The sequence below is a fragment of the Staurois parvus genome, unplaced genomic scaffold, assembly GCF_062004578.1.
Source record: "Staurois parvus isolate SC_StPar_1 unplaced genomic scaffold, SC_StPar_1.0 ptg001161l, whole genome shotgun sequence".
NCBI lineage: Eukaryota > Metazoa > Chordata > Amphibia > Anura > Ranidae > Staurois > Staurois parvus.
Window position 1 is genome coordinate 945,779 of NW_028318957.1, and position 17,507 is coordinate 963,285.

A 17,507-nucleotide genomic window follows, 5' to 3' on the forward strand; every position below is an offset into this window, starting at 1 on the left:
GGCTGCGATTTTTGAAAAAGTGCAGGGACTTCTTCCCTACGTGGCACGGGAGTCCATTCAAACGAATGGGCTTATGTACCCGCACGACCGCACAGATGTGATCCTGTCCTTAAAGTTGCAGAGAACCACACATAAATATTCCAAATATTCATGTGCACTAGTTGTGTGTTGATGCACTAGTTGTGTGTTGGGAAAACGTTACGTCCGAGGGACTGAAAGGAAATATCTATGGATGACTTGTGCTTAGTATTTTCCTGATGAGATCACGAATACAGTGCAGGGCGAAGGTCAGATCCCAGCCTGAGAATCTGCTTAGTTTTTCAGGAAGTATCAACATGCACGTCTACAGTCATATGACTTTATGGGAGGACTATACGCATGAACTGCTGAAGAAAATAACTTCCTGGGGGGATTGTAGAATTCCATCCCGCCCTGTGGCCATTTTATGAGAACCAACATAAGGAACAGAAAAAGGTAAACAGAACTTGGAACTTGTTAACTTGTTATTAACTTTGTTACAGTTGCAGTTTCTTTTCTTAGATAATAACATTTGTATTGATTGTTTTCAACATGCATTTAGATTTCACATGTTTGAACCTCCACATGTGATTTCTGATTTCAGGCATCCCAGTGAAGGAAAATATAGTATTTATCATTGAAACTCACTTAGTGTCTTACCTGCATTAAATTAGCCTCAGAACCTGTGTAATTATTATGTGTTCGGGTTTGAGCCCGGTTTCACCCTTGTGCGGTACGGCACATCGCATGTGTTACGCATAGGAACCGCACCGCATTCCTGTGTGAATCACATGTGAATTCTGTGCGCTGCGATTTGAGCCGTACATTTTGTGTGGCTCAAATCGCACCGCATCCGCACCAAAAAGTTGTTAGGACCCTTTTTTTGTCCGCATTAAAAATGGATCGCATTGGGTATTCACAGCCATGCGATCCGATTCTGCACATCGCACCGCGTTGTGAGAACTGATTTCGGGGTGTTGTCAACTCAATATACACACCCGCAGCGGTTCGCCCGAATGGGGCGCAATTGTGAGGCGGTGCAGGATTCGCACAAAAAATGCACTGCATCAGTGTGAGCCTGGGCTAAAGGAAGGAGGTTGCCACCCTATCTGCAAGCAATGTTTACATCTTAGGTGAGAGAGGTCTGTATATGAATACTTTGTCTACAGATTTGGGCGTTCCCTTTACATCTATGCACTACCCCTGTTTTTCTTTCCTATTTGTATACAGTCTGCAAACATTTGTCTTTTTGTTGCGGTTGTTGTTACAGCATATCTTTTTTTTTTTTTTTGCTACTCTTCAGGTCAGAGGTTTGCCCTTTGGTCTGCATAATGTTGGTTCTTGCTAACGTTCAGCCCGGGTTCACACAGCCGCAATGCGGAATTCGCAGCGTTTTCAGTGCAAATTCCGTACCGCATCAGAATCGCACCCCGTTCATGCAAACCGCTGTGGGTGTGTATGTTAAGTTAACACCCTGAAAGCGATCCACAAAACGCAGTGCAGAATCGGATCACATAGGTGTGAATACACATGCGATCTGATTCTAGTGTGGACCCAAAAAATAGTCCTGCACATTTTTAGTGCGGGTGTGGTGCGATTAGAGCCATAAAAAATGAACGGCTGCAATCGCACCGCACACGAATCGCATGTGAATGCGGTGCAGTTCCTGTGCGAATCAGATGCAACATACCGCACTGCATTTATGTGAATCCAGGATCAAGTGTAACAAAAAAAAACTACAAATCCTTAGTTTACACTAGCCAGCCCTTATTAACTCCTTCTACTCCCTCTACTTTTAGGGCTCGTTCACACCAGTGTGCAGACATATCAGTTTTTCTGCATGCGTTCTGCAAGGGCACAACAAAATCAGTTGTTCTCTATGTGTCCTGTTCACACCACAACACTGGGATCGCACGCAGATATTGTTTTCTGCGCAGGAACCTGCAAGGTCTAAACTAGGGGTAGGCAACATATGAGAGGTGGAGAATCATTTGGTACTGTGGACTTTATTTCACTTGGGGTGGCTATCCAGGAAGTCCCTACACTTGAGAAGCTGGCCTGCTAATCTCACTATTGAGAAGGTAATAGTAGTATCCATTGACCATTGTAGAGGGAGGCCTGGTGAACTTTGGATGTGATCTGGTTTTTTGGTTTTCACACTTCTATATATATACTATGTATTTTTCCAGCTTTTTCATACCAGGAGATACCTGTCATATATTGGGAACACATTTGCTGAATACATGGTTTACTTGAATACAAGCCGAAAACCCATGGAAACCCAGGATAACTATATCACCATCATATAACTCTGCTTTGTGGTACTCTATTTGCTAAGATGACCCTAAACTGAAGACGCCTAGTGCTTTTTAACATGATTTTATTTTTTTCATATGTACACCATGCTCATGTTTAACCTCCTTATGATCTATGTGATCAAATAAAGTATTGTTTGGAATATTTTTGAATTCATATTACTCCGCGTGGATCACCTAGTAACCTTCTTTTTCCAGGTAGGGGTGTTCTTGTCACACTACCATTTTGCTTAGTATGTACCTTTTGGGTTTATGGATCCACACTTATACAAGTGAGTCGGAGATAAGTTAATGACACCAGCCATACGTGTCATTTTGGGTGGCTTGTTTGTGTTTTATTGTTGAGAGGTGGAGATCTACCTGGACAACATGAAAGAGATCAAAAAGATCACCGGGGTTCAGCGCCATTTAAAAAAAAAAAAAAAAATTAATTAGCAAGCCCTAACTAAAGAGCAAGGAAAATGTAGCAAAATATAGAAAACAAAGAAAAATATTATAAAACAAATGTCACTGCAAAAATACAAACTTAGCCTACCTTAACCCCTCGCCCTCCAGAGGATTTCCTCCCCTTCCTGACCAGGCCTCTTCTTGCGTTACATCGCTGCATTCATTTAACTGACAATTGCGCGGTCATGCAACGCTGCACCCAAATTAAATTTACATCCTTTTCCCCACGAATTGAACTTTCTTTCGGTGGTATTGGATCGCCTGTGCGGTTTTTTTTTTTTTGCTATTAAAACAAAAAGACCAACAATTTTGAGAACAAAACAATATTTTTGACCTTTTGCTATTAAACATGTCCAGTAAAATATAAATTTACGTTATAAATTTACGGCAAAATGTATTCTGCTCCGTGTCTTTGCTACAAAAACAATCCCGATACGTGTAAACTAATTGTTTTACGTGAAAGTTATAGCGTCTACAAATGTCAGTATATATATATATATATATATATATATATATATATATATATTGGGATTTTTTTTTTCTTTACTAGTAATGGCGGTGATCAGCGACTTATAGCGGGACTGCGCCGGGCATTCTGACACTGGGGGGGAACTGGCTTGGTGTCACTGACATCCCCAGTGACACCAATACAGTGATAAGTGCTAAAAAAAAAAAAGCATTGACACTGTACTAATGGCACCGGTCAGGAAGGGGTTAACATGTGGGGCAATCAAAGTGTTAACTGTGTGCAGGGAGTGTTTTACTAGCGGGCGGGGTGTGTGTGCTTCACTGTAATCACACTATTTCTTAATGGCTGTGCTGTGCAGTGTGCCCGAGCTGACAGGGAGGAGGACTGTTAGTAAACTAAACAGTCCTCCACGTCGGTGCTGGTAATTACCGGCCGGGGCCCCGCGATTGACAGCCGAATGAGATGCATTTCCCCCTACCTAGAAACGCAAAATCTCGTATATGCACATGATTTTCCGCACCCGCGCTGCCCTGTAGCAGTATTTCTGCTAAAGGGCAGACAGGAAGTGGTTAAAAATGGACAGTCTTAGTCAGTAGGCAAGTGGCCGGTGTCAGTAGGGCAGAGGTTGGTGTCAGGGAAGTCTATGGTGTCAGTAGAGCAGTGGACAGTGTCAGTAGGGCAGAGGTTGGTGTCAGTAGAGCAGTGGACAGTGTCAGTAGGGCAGAGGTTGGTGTCAGTAGGGTAGTGGACAGTGTCAGTAGGGCAGAGGTTGGTGTCAGTAGGGCAGTGGACAGTGTCAGTAGGGTAGAGGTTGGTGTCAGTAGGGCAGTGGACAGTGTCAGTAGGGCAGAGGCTGGTGTCAGTAGGGTAGTGGACAGTGTCAGTAGGGCAGTGGACAGTGTCAGTAGGGTAGAGGTTGGTGTCAGTAGGGTAGTGGATGGTGTCAGTAGTTTTTATTTTTACATTTTTATTTTTTAATGTTTCAAAAAAATTTTTTAGATCTGCATTGGAAACCAATCAGCTACCAGGTTTTATTGTCAAAGCTCAACTGAATAAGTTGAAGTTAGAAGCTGATTGGCTCCCAAGCACAGCTGCACCAGAGTCTGGGTGCTCCAGTATTAGTAGATCTACCCCAATATGTTGTTGTACAGCGTGTGAATGCAACCTAAAGGATCTTTTGTATGGCTCTTTTATGGTGTAGGTATTTGTATTTATTTATGTATTCACTGAACTTTATTATTATTGCAGATTAAAAAGCGATGATTCTGTCAGGTGTCTCATGACAAACTAATTTCTGCTTTACATGAACTGCCAACAAATAAAAGATTGGAAATGAAAATATCTTACCCACGAGAATTACCTGGTAAGCAGCAATACACTGTTACCTTTTATTTACATCATCTTTACAGAGAAAAACAACTAAATAACCCAGTAAATAGTTTACAAAAGATGCATATTCACATGAATTTTGTGAACAATATTTCTTTTTTGTGAAGGCTTAAAATTATTCAGTTTTTTTTAAATGTATTTTAAAAGCACATATTGTATGCATGTTTTATGTGTAATGCTGTAATAATCTGATCAAGCTGGATTATTAACCCCTCGCCCTCCTGAGGATTCCACCCCCCCTCCCCCCCCGACTATTTTTTTTCGTTACGACGTAGCGTTACTTTAACTGACAATTGTGCGGTCCTTTTTTCCCCACAAATTGAGCCTTTTTTTGATCACCTTTGTGTTTTTTACATTTTTTTGTATAAAAAAAAAAAAAAAAAAAAAAAAACCTCACCGTTTTGAGAAAAAAACTATATTTTTGACTTTTTGCTCTTAAACATATCCAGTAAAAAAATTAAAAAATCAAATTTCATCATAAATTTAGGCAAAAATGTATTCTGTTCCGTGTCTTTGCTAAAAAAAAAAATCCCAATACGTGTAAATTAATTGGTTTACGTGAAAGTTATAGCGTCTACAAATGGTGGTATAGATGCTGGGATTTTTTAATATTTTTTTTTACTAGTAATGGCAGCGATCAGTGGCTTTTAGCAGGACTGCAGTGGACGTTCTGACACTGGGGAGAACTGACTTGGTATCACTGACATCCCCAGTGACACCAATACAGTGATCAGTGCTAACAAAAGCACTGACACTGTACTAAAAGCACTGGGCAGGAAGGGGCTAACATGAGGGGCGATCAAAGGGTTAACTGTGTGCTGGGAGTTTTTTACTAGGGGACGGTGCCTGTGTGCTTCACTGTAATCACACTGCTTTGGATGGTTGTGCTGTGAACAGCCATCCAATGCAGTGTGCCAGAGCTGACAGGGAGAACTGTTTGTAAACAAAACAGTCCTCCTCCCCATCGGAGATCCTCGAAAATAACCTTGCGCTGGCGAGTAATCACCGGCCGTGAATGGTGGCACGGGAAGGGAGTGCGCGCAGTTTGTACTCGCCCCATACCTGGAAATGCAAAATCGTGTGTGTGTGGTATTTCTGCTATAGGGCGGTAGGGATCTTATTAAAGGATAAGTTCACCTTTGGGAACATGTTACATGTTCCACCTGTTTTGCTGCACCCCCCACCCCGTGACAGAAGTACGGGGAGAAGATCCCCATGCTAGCTGTTGCTTTTTAAAAATAGCTCCGCCCATACAGCTGCGTCATTCGTTCGGTGTTCTGTGAAATAATGAAGTACAGAGTCCAGAGACCGTTAATCAAGATGGCAGACAACAGTGTTGGTACGGGCATGGAACAGCATGTGGTGATGAAGTTTCTTGCGAAGGAAGATGTACAACTCATGGATATCTACGGAAGACTTCAAGCGCAGTATGGTGATGAGACGCTCAGCCACAGTAAAACATTTGAACGTTATAAACGTTTCAAAGATAGCCATACATCCATCACTGACGATTCCGGCCGTGGTGGTTCCCAGCCCACAGCAGTCATTCCTGTGAACATTCAGCGTGTAGAACGCCTGATGCTGGATAATGGATACTTAATCCATCGTGAAAATGCACAAGAGACAAATCTTTCTGTGGGAATGGTGAACACAATGATTAGGAAGTGAAACCGGCTGTCCTAGGATGGTTCAGGAGTACTGAAAAATTTTTCTATGCCAAAGCTTTCCAGGCATTAGTTAAATGCTGGGATATGTGTATAAATGTAGCAGGGGAGGATGTTGAAAAATAAAAGGCAGTTTCCACTCCTTGCAATTATTTATTTTATTAAAGAAACTCAAAAGCCCTGGATTGACTTGAACGCCCCTCATATTTATTTGAGGTGTCTAAACTTTAAAAAAAAATATAACACTATAAAACAATTGCTCAGTATTACAAAGCAAAGATGAAAAGATAAAAATATATAGATTTCCTCAATGATAGTTTGGGTTCTGAGTTCAAGCCACAATCCTGTAAATGTATTTTCTGTGTTTCTGTAGAGGACATCAGGAGATTCCGTCACCAGCTGTCTGCATATGATGATCCATCACTGAGGAGGATATAGGAGTATTACAGAGATGACCTGACCTACATCCTGGAGAACATGGACACCGGGGTCCTCCTGAAGGAACTAAAATCTCGAAAAGTCTTAAACATAGAAGTAAGGCAGAAATATTTCTAAATGAACTGCAATATATTGGGGTTGATTTATTAAAACCCATATGTAGTGAATGCAGGGTCCGGGGAGAGTGGATATAGTGAATGCAGGGTCCGGGGAGAGTGGATATAGTGAATGCAGGGTCCGGGGAGAGTGGATATAGTGAATGCCGGGTCCAGCGAGACCGGATATAGTGAATGCAGGGTCCGGGGAGACCGGATATAGTGAATGCAGGGTCCGGGGAGACCGGATATAGTGAATGCAGGGTCCGGGGAGACCGGATATAGTGAAAGCGGGGTCCGGGGAGAGCAGATATAGTGAATGCGGGTTCCGGGGAGAGCGGATATAGTGAATGCGGGATCCGGGGAGAGCAGATATAGTGAATGCCGGGTCCAGCGAGACCGGATATAGTGAATGCAGGGTCTGGGGAGAACGGATATAGTGAATGCAGGCTCCGGGGAGAGCAAATATAGTGAATGCAGGCTCCGGGGAGAGCAGATATAGTGTATGCAGGCTCCGGGGAGAGCAGATATAGTGAATGCGGGGTTCCGGGGAGAGCGGATATAGTGAATGCGGGGTTCCGGGGAGAGTGGATATAGTGGATGCGGGGTTCGGGGAAAGCGGATATAGTGAATGCAGGGTCGGGGGAGAGCGGATATAGTGAATGCGGGGTCCAGGGAGAGCGGATATCGTGAATGCAGGGTTGAGGGAGAGCGGATATAATGAATGCAGGGTTGGGGTAGAGCGGATATAGTGAATGTGGGGTCCTGGGTTTAGTAACACTTTCATTATACCATTTTTTTTATTCTTTGGATCAGTTTTTTTTTTTTTTTTTTAATAGCAACTTGCTCTCCGAAAGATTTATCCCCACCTTCATGACCAGACCTTTTTTTTTTGTGATACAGCTCTGCATAATTTTAACTGACAATTGCACAGTCATGTAAAACTGTATACAAATGAAATTGATGTAATTTTTTTTCTGCCACAAATAGAGCCTTCTTTCGGTGGTATTTGATCACTTCTGCTTTTTTTTTTATTTTTGCACTGACACTGTACTAATGACACTGGGCAAGAAGGGGTTAACATCTGGGTCGATCAAAGGGTTAACTGTGTGTTGGGGAGTGTTTTTACTGTGTGCTGTTTTACTATGGTGCATCTGTGTGTTGGGGAGTGTTTTTACTGTGTGCTGTTTTACTATGGTGCATGCTGCTTTTAATCTCTCTGCTAGTCCCTGCTGGCAGGAGAGAGTTCTGTTTTGTTTACACTCACAGATCTCTCTCCTGTCAGCTGCTCCGCCGATCACCAAGTCCCAGCCATAAATCACTGTCCCGGACCGGGTGATTGACACCTTTGGAAGCCAATGACAGCATAGGACGGGCAGTGCATGTGTGCGTGCCCCCTACCTAGAAATGCAGAATCACGTAAATGTGCTACAGGGCAGTTGGTAAGTGGATAATAGTGTGTAGATAATTCTAGCTATTAATTGCAGATTTGTCTGTTTTTCAGACCCTCTTGGCCAGGGAAAAACACATGAGCCGGGCTGCCTTCTCTCACACCTTGTTACAAGATATTCAGGATCGGGGAAGAGAAGCCGTGATTGGATTCTGGGAATGTCTCTATGTGCTACAGAAAGATCGTTCTCATCCGAATTTATTGGCGGTTCTGGATGAGATCACACAGAGAGGTAACAGGACCTTGTGTTTGCAATAACAATTGTGACAATCCCAGGACACAGTAGGGATGTTGCAGCCAGATGGGGGAACCACATTGTGCAGTGGGGGATGCAAGAATAGAACACATGGAAAGTTTTGGATGCTGAAGGAGTAGCTTTTCAAGAGAGCGAAGCCCCAAGGCACAGGCAGAAGGCCAGGTAAGTATGAAAGAAGTAAGGCCAAAACTTTCTTGGCTGCACTTCTCATGGGTGTCACAGGAGTGCACTTATTTGTCTTCTCTTGTGACCCAGAACAGCAGGCTAAAGCCCATATTTGGTTGATGTCAGAGATGCTCCACCCGGATACCTGATTGACAATTGGCTCCTGAATCCTGTAGGGTAGGTGGGTGATACCTCATCCATGTTCCCCTCTGTCAGGAACCTGAAGTCAGGCAGGGACAGAAAGTGCAGTTAAAATCACATCTTTAATGAAATAGAAAAAGTAACACAGTTCAGGAATGTAGTCAAAACAGAAGCCAGGGTTTGGATGCTAGAGCGGGTAATCAGATGACCCAGGGTCAGGAAACCAGAAGTCTGCGTAGTCAGGAGCCAGAAATCAGGAATAGGAATCGGAAGAGAAGACAGCCAGACCGAGTTGTACACACGAACACAGGCAGGAACACACTGGATATCATAGAATCAGCAAGGGGAAGGAGGAAATGAGCTAAGCTGCTAAAATAGCAAAAGGGGCTGACTGTGGGCTGGACTAATGAGGCAGGTAATGGTATCCAGGTGAGTTGCTGTGGAGACGAGAGGCTGGTAATTAACTGACAGCTGAGCAGCTTCTGAGCACTGAAAGAAAAGAGCTGCTCGATAAGTAGCAGGAGCCCAGCCCTGACACTCTCCTCATTGGGTGCCAAGTGTGAGTCACATTGGAGGTCTACCCCAGGAAGGGTTCTTCTGAGCTTTGCTAGGCACCTTATACAAGGCAACTTTACTACACATGGGGTACCTTTACTTTCTGCCACTTTCACCAATGCCCTGAGACAAGGCTGAGGCTACCATGGGGAATACTCAGCCTTAAAGGATAAGTTCACCTTTTGGACAAAAATAATAAATGCACATTTTTTTGCAGTTTAAAAAAAATGTGCATTTAATATTTTTGTCCAAAAGGAGCCTTGAAAGCATTGCACCATCAATCAGTGGAAGCCATGCAGGTCTCCTGACCTGTCAGAATATCTGCTTGTCATATGGGGTGTAAGGGATGTATGAGCAAACAGATATTCTGACAGGAAGCTTCAATGAACTACCACAGCGCCGTGGTAGTTCACTGAAAACTCAAAATCACCAACGATCTACTAACTGCCAAAGCCAAAGGCAACTACTCTGTCCTCCTCCTCCTGGACCTCTCCGCGGCCTTTGACACAGTCGACCACCCCCTCCTCCTTAATAAACTACTTGTCAAGGTCCTACCTTTTCCCTGAGGTTATGTTACTCCATGTGCTGGCGTCCATTTTGGATTCTGCTGTGCATGATGGGAATCCTTTTATGCCTTCAGGTCTTTGTGGTCCATCCCCCAGAGGGGAGTGGCTGATGACATATAAGCCTGTGGCCCGCACATGCTCTTTGCACTTGTGTCTTGTGTCTTTGTGTTGCTATTACTCTGTTCTGACTCTCGTGACTCTCCTGGTATCTGATTCGGCTTGTGACTTGACTATTCTTTATATTCTCCTTTGATCTGACCCTCTGTTGCTGAACCCGGCTCGTGACCTGTGATTCTCGTCTGCTGTCCTGTACTGTTTTGTCCTGTTGTTGACCCGGCTTGTCTGACTACTCTTTTGTCTCTTCCACCAGCTACACGCCATTGGCGGCGGCCATTACCGCAGCTGAGGTGTCTCGGGGGCCGCGACCTGGTTCCTGGCTGCATCAAGTCCATCCCCGCCATCAGGGGCCCTGGTGAAGGGCAGCCTGGGACTTAGACTCCGCGCCCTGAGGGACTTCGGTCTGTGGGTGGTGGTTGTCGTCAGCCAGTGCGTTACATTGTTGGGCCTGCCTGTCCGTTCCTCGGCCCCTGCCCTGACACTACTCTCCCTTGGCATCAGAGACACCGCTCTCTCTTGGTTCTCGTCCTATCTATCCCAACGCTCCTTCAGCGTTTCCTACAACGATGCCACCTCCTCTTCCCTCTCCCTCTCTGTTGGGGTCCCCCAGGGCTCTGTCCTTGGACCCCTTCTCTTCTCCATCTACACTTCCTCCCTTGGCAAACTCATACACTCCCACGGCTTCAATTACCACCTCTACGCTGATGATACTCAAATCTACCTATCCACCCCTCACCTCACCCCCACATTCTCCACCCGCATCACTCACCTCCTAAACGACATCTCCGACTGGATGTCGCTCCATTTCCTCAAGCTCAACCTCTCCAAAACCGAGCTTCTCGTCTTCCCCCCAGCCCGTGCCCCCCCCCATCCTTTCCATCACTACCAACAACACCACCATCAATCCCGCCCAGCAAGCCAAAGTCCTTGGCGTCATTCTGGACTCAAACCTTTCCTTTCAACCTCATATCAAATCACTTACAAACACATGCAGGCTCCACCTCCGGAACATCGCCAAGATACGCTCCTTCCTTACCCCAGACACCACTAAACTACTCGTACACTCCCTGATTATCTCACGCCTTGACTACTGCAACTCCCTCCTCACCGGCCTACCCCAGTGCAAACTCTCCCCGCTTCAGACCATCCTGAACTCAGCTGCCAGACTCATCCACCTCACCAGCCGCTCCACCTCTGCCACCCCCCTCTGCCTCTCCCTCCACTGGCTCCCCATTGCCCAACGCATTAAATTCAAATTGCTCACCCTGACCTATAAGGCCATTCACAACACTGCCCCTAACTACCTCACCGACCTGATTCCCAGGTACCACCCTACCCGTACCCTTCGCTCTTCACAGGACCTCCTTCTATCTTGCTCCCTGGTCTCCTCCTCCCACGCACGACTGCAAGACTTCTCCAGGACTTCCCCCATCCTCTGGAACTCACTACCCCAATCCATCAGACTGTCACCTTCCCTCCTCACCTTCAGGCGCTCCCTGAAAACCCACCTCTTCAGGGAAGCCTACCCCACCCTCACCTAACAGCCGCTGCCCTTCCCTCCTCCTACCACTCCATCCCCCACAGCCATTTCCTCCTGTGCCTCTACCCCCTCCCTCCTAGATTGTAAGCTCGAAAGAGTAGGGCCCTCTTACCTCTTGTGTACTGTTTGATGTTACTGTTCTGTTTCATGTATTGTCCCCCCCTCTATTGTACAGCGCTGAGCAAACCCTTTGGCGCTATATAAACTCGATAAATAAATAAATAAAGCCCACAGCTGCTAAGGCTGTCGGGACTTGGAGTTCATTCATTCACGGAAGTCAGTGAATGAATGACGCAGTCGTGTGGGCGGATCCCTGCACGGCCACGCTATTTTTAAATCTGACAGATAGCACAGGGAAACTTCTCCCCGTACTAGGGAGAGGGCGCGGCAGGCACTACTGCAGCTATGGGAACATGTTCTATGTTCCACCCTAAAAACGGGTGAAACGTGTAACATATTCCACAAGGTGAACCTAACCTTTAAGGTAGGCCTGTACTATTAACAATTAACATACAAAATGCACAACTCCTCTCCAGTTTCTCCTGGGTCCCTATGAAAATGTACATCTTCCACTGTAGCTTGCAATTAAGTGGGCTGTGCTGAACACTGACCACAGCCACTTGTCCATCATTTCCACTACCGGTCCTGGTAGAAGGATGGAACTCCATCCAGCACATAGCATGGACTTCATCGTCCACTTGACTTTAACTCTGTTTCTGTACAGGATGGGAATCTCTGTAGTGCAGTTCAATTCCAGTTGCTGTGGGAGATAGAATGTGGCATAGGAAGTGCCGACAACATCTCCCTGGTGGCTAGAGGCAATTAGAGCTACAACAGGTACACTTTTATGACAGGCTGCTTGTTGACTGTGCCTTGGCTGCTCATAGCAGTCACATGTATAACGTGTACCAGAATAACTGTTAACATGCTGACTCTTCATAGTCCATGTGCCAGTGATCAAAAACTGTAGACTAAGTGTTCAATGGTGCCGGTTACTTGCAGTGCACCCCTTTCAAAGGACGTCAGACCAAGCAGAAGGCAAAGTTTAGTGCTTTAAAGAGCAACAATACAAAACCCAAGAGCATACTGAACAGTTCAACAAGAACTCAGATGAAACCGTCCCTACTCCTAACCAGGCAATGTACTGCCCCAGCTTACCTACAAAAGGCAAAGGCCATGTGAATAAAAGTCCATTTGTGGCTTTCCCCAGTAGTTGATATCTTCGGGGCAAACCCCGGGTTGGATGGCTCTCACACTGCACTGGAGGGGCAGAGAAAAGAGTGGTGACTAACAGTCACCACTCTCTGCTCCAGGTAAGACCAAGAACAGAGTGATCAGCGGTCACCCAGTTCTCAGTCTTAGAGCCAGCGGGGGACAGCTGCAAACATTTTTAAGAATCCCAAACTTCTCCTTTTAATGATCTTTTAGTTTTTTATGTCCTGTTTATCAAAGCGTGTACGATGGTATTGTTGAAAGTTCACGTTCTGTCCACAGTTTGTATACTAAATATATAACAAAAAAAAAAAACATGCTTTATTCAATGCAGCCTGTTTAGACATCTTTTCAATGCATAATTTCGTGTGTATGCCTCAAAAGTATAGGATCATGTCATAGATTTTATTGAGTTATTTTTCTATAGGTGAGGATCTGGTGAAGCAAATTTTGCTGGATGAACTTGGACAGTCACTGACTCCGGAGCTGAGAGGTAAAGAATATACAGTAATGTAGGGATGCAACGATACCCGGTGGTGTATTTAGCTCTTGTGATGCCCTAGGCAACACTAAAATGGTGTTCCTATTGAGGGCTAGAAGTATCAACGGACTATAAAGCTCGGTTCACACTAGTGCAGGTGGAAGCAGCTGTGGGACCCGCATTTCGTCCCGCAGCTGCAACCACCTGCACACAAATCGCGGGACCCCTGGGCAGGTGCCAGTAATCTTAATGGCACGCCACCCGCACTGGGAACCACACTGCAGTGCAGCTCCTGGTGTTGGCTGCGATTTCTGGAAAGGTGCAGGGACCTTTTCCCTGCATTTTGGGTGGCATGGCAGTCCAATCAAATGAATGGGCTGCCCTGTTGTGGTCCGCAGAACAGCACTAGTGTGAACTGAGCCTATGTGCACTGATTACCACAGTTGTGTTTCACTGAGAACTACAAGTCTGACTGCCTCAGTAACAGACGGAACATGTAGTTTATTCAGTCACAGATCTCTGTGAATAAATGACACAGCTATGCAGGTGGAACGCTACAGCCATGCAAAAATGAAGAATCCCTGCTTGCTGCCATGGGGGAAGTGGTTTGAGGGTAGACATTTGCACCACGTTATATATTACAGCCTAAACTTGGGTGTAACATAACATAATGCAAAAGGCGAGACTTTAACAAAATTTTTTTTATATGATTTGCTAATCACAATGGGATTTTAACTACAATCAGTTAGTTTCTACAACGTATCCTACCTCTTGTATTCATAAAAAGTAATATGAATTCTGCAACAAACAAGCAGGCTATCCCATAATATACTGTACATGTAGCACTACCCCCTTAGGAGTTGCTGAAGATTTAGGTCCCCCTATCGTCATGCACAGCCAGGCAACACACATTTCCTTCCACAGTTGCACTTCAGAGACCGTAAACAATACCTTAACTTTTTGGATGTTATTAGGGAATTCGAACTTGGATGGGGATGAGGGATACATGGGATGCCCAAAGAACTGTTAAACTGAAGACAACTTCCTGAAACTAAGTAAAATGCACAGAAGGGTTTTCTCTTCTTGGAGAGCTCTCCAGGCTGTGTAAGAACCACTGGACAAGGGGATCTAGCATCTGACACTTTAAACATACAGTCCAGCAGGAGCTACTCGGGTTTTCTACCCAAATGTTCTCTCTCCTACTCCTGTCCAGGGAGCGTAGAAGTACTCATTGTTCCTCTTCTGTAGACTGTGAGTTGGCAGTTGCCTTCAGGCCTTCTGCTGGACTGGCTCCTTCCATAACTCCACAGATGATCCTCTCTCAGGGGGCCCATGAGGTTCAGCTTTCCCTCTGTCCACATCCACCCTTTGCTGGGCCTTCTCCCAGGTTGCACACTCCAGTTTCTGCTCTTACATCTTCCACCCGAACTCTCCTCCCTATTGAGCAGGCTCAGCCATGCTTAAAGGCTGTCCCAACCCCATGTCAAACCTCCTGCCTGGGGATTGGTCAGGATCCCTTGAGCATGCAGATCAGCCACTTTTCGCCTCCGCCCACTGAGTTCTAGAGGATTCTCAAAGTCTTTAGATCAGGGGAGGGTTTCAGAGAGCTGATCTGTAGAGCTTCTCAGCCCTGACCTGAATTTGGCCCCCACTGACTATCACCCAGGCTGCTGCTCAGCCTTCTATCTAAAAAATAATAATACTCATCGACTAGCTTCACCTAGCTTTCCTAGGATGGTGCTACATGCAGAAGGCATGTGACTACAGGCATTTCTTTAATCTACTCCCTTGTTTGTACACAAATCACAACTTCTGTGACAGCATGGCTCCCACCGGTAGCCACTGTGAATATAGCCTGAGCAAGGCTAGCCAGGGGGTATGTCATCTTTTGGCATCAAGGACTGACAACAGAACTGCAGGAATGCTATACAACAGCAAAATTCTATTTTTCTCACTGAATGAAAATGTATATGTATTTGTAGTATATTCCCAAAGATCTGTGCTAAGAACATAAATTGAAGTTTTGCTTAAACTAAACACGAAATTGTGACATTCTGTTGTAAAATATTTCCATCATATTCCCAGATATTCAGGAAAAGCACAAACAACATCTGATGGAGAAGACTGAGACTCTGGTGGAGCATAGACCCCCAGGAACTACCCTGGAACCACAAAGATTCCTCATCAATGAGCGTTATGTGAAGCTGATTGTAGTCTCCACTGATGAGTTCCGGCAGCGTCCCCAGAATGAGATAATACAGACCGGGGTAAAACATGAGGAATGCTTGAAGGAAACACAAACTAGACTGGAACATATTTCCCCCAACAGGCTGTTCCGATGGAACCACCAGTCCCAATGTGTACCACATGCAGTAATGGTGAGCGGAGTGCCAGGAATAGGGAAGACCACACTGATGCAGAAGTTTGTCTATGACTGGGTGACTGGAAAACACTACCAGAGATTTGCCTTTGTCTTCTTCTTCAGATTCCGGGACCTGAATAGACTGGGAGAGGTCAGCTTGGAGGAGATGATTCTTCAACAATATCCTTATCTGGAGAGTCAGATTGGAAATATGTTACAGGATCCAGAGGAACTTCTATTTATATTTGATAGTTTAGATGAAAGTATTCACCAAATGGATTTCAGATCAAGTAAACTGTCCAACCCAAAAAAAAGACACTTTGGTGAGATTGTGGTCAGTTTGGTGAGACAGATTCTTCTTAAGGGTTGCTCTGTACTGATAACCAGCCGTCCAACCAGACTGGCATCAGTCGATACCGATGTCTTCCAGAGAATAGCGGAGATCATGGGATTTCTTCAAAGAGACAGACGGATCTTCTTCAATAATTTCTTTGGAAATGAGGAATGGTCAGAGAAGGCTTTTCATTATGTGCAGGAGAATGACACGCTGTACACTTTCTGTTATATCCCAGCATACTGCTGGATCATCTGTACAGTGTTATCAATGTGCTTCAGAGCCCAACCAACAATCACTGATCAGCTGATGACATCATTACCCAAAACAGTGACACAACTCTTTGTGACTTTTGTCTCCAACATTCTGGCCAATCACAGCCAGAATACATATGGCGGTCATACTGCCCAGGAACTGCTGACATCTATGGGGTGGATGGCAGAACATGGAGTCATGAATCACATGATTGTATTTGATGAGCGACATCTGGAGTCATTCAGTGTGAGAAATGATAAACATCTCTTTTCATCTTTCATGATGGAATCTGGTCAGCCTCCCGATGTGGATTACACCTTCTTACATCTCACGCTTCAGGAGTTTTTTGCTGCTTTAGTCCATTTTATTAACTATAATCCTGACAGATTACAGAAAACACTTGATAAGGCTGAATCTTACAAAGATGGCCGTGCCGAAATATTCCTCCGTTTCCTCTGTGGTCTCTCAGACTCTTCTACTAGATCCATGTTAAAGTCTCATGTGGGAGAATTGTCTACTCAGGCTAACAGACAAGTCATCACCTGGATCCAAAAGAAAATTGCAGAACAAAAGACTGCCATATATATAAGAAGCAAAACAAATTTGAATGTATTCTATTATACCTATGAGTCCAGGAATAAGGCTCTGGTGTCACAACACACTGGGTCAAAGAAAGTGGACTTTTCTGGTGTCCACCTCAGCCCTCTGGACTGCTCTGTGCTGTCTTTTATCCTTCAATCCCACAGAGAGACAGAAGAAGTAAATCTAAATTCATGCATTATTCAGAGTGAAGGATTGAGCAAACTTCTACCAGCTCTACACAACATCAAGCGTTTTAGGTAAAGGTCAACTGTGACTAATCACATTTCTGTGTTAAATTGGAATGATCTGCAAATTCTCCATATAAATTACTAATTATTAGTGTTTCTCCTTTCTTTGACAAAGCCTAGAGGCCACTTAATTCTTTAAGACTGATCTTTCACGACTAAGTCTTTCACAAGAACAATATCACTGGGTTTCAAATTATGTTTGATGGATTGCATTTTGATCCAGGGCCACAATGTGGAAATGTACTGCTCCCTTCATCTTCCCCAGAAGGTAGTTGCAAGACTTTACACTTATCCAAACATCAAAGGACTTTTAAGAGTCTCTGGTTTAAGATGGTCTGTATTGTACCTCTCTGGCATGAAGAAGGTTAACCCTACAGGACAACTTGAAGTTTCAGGTACACATGCATA

At 44.8% G+C, this 17,507-nt stretch overlaps 1 pseudogene across 1 annotated transcript; it reads left to right on the top strand.

Annotated features, from left to right (window-relative positions):
* Positions 1–373: 373 nt before the first annotated feature.
* On the top strand, positions 374–17,112 carry LOC149439089 (NACHT, LRR and PYD domains-containing protein 3-like; annotated as a pseudogene). The gene is made up of 6 exons (XR_016307863.1): positions 374–474; positions 4,498–4,612; positions 6,676–6,836; positions 8,340–8,517; positions 13,265–13,330; positions 15,404–17,112. The product of XR_016307863.1 is annotated as an NACHT, LRR and PYD domains-containing protein 3-like (transcript).
* Positions 17,113–17,507: the final 395 nt, after the last annotated feature.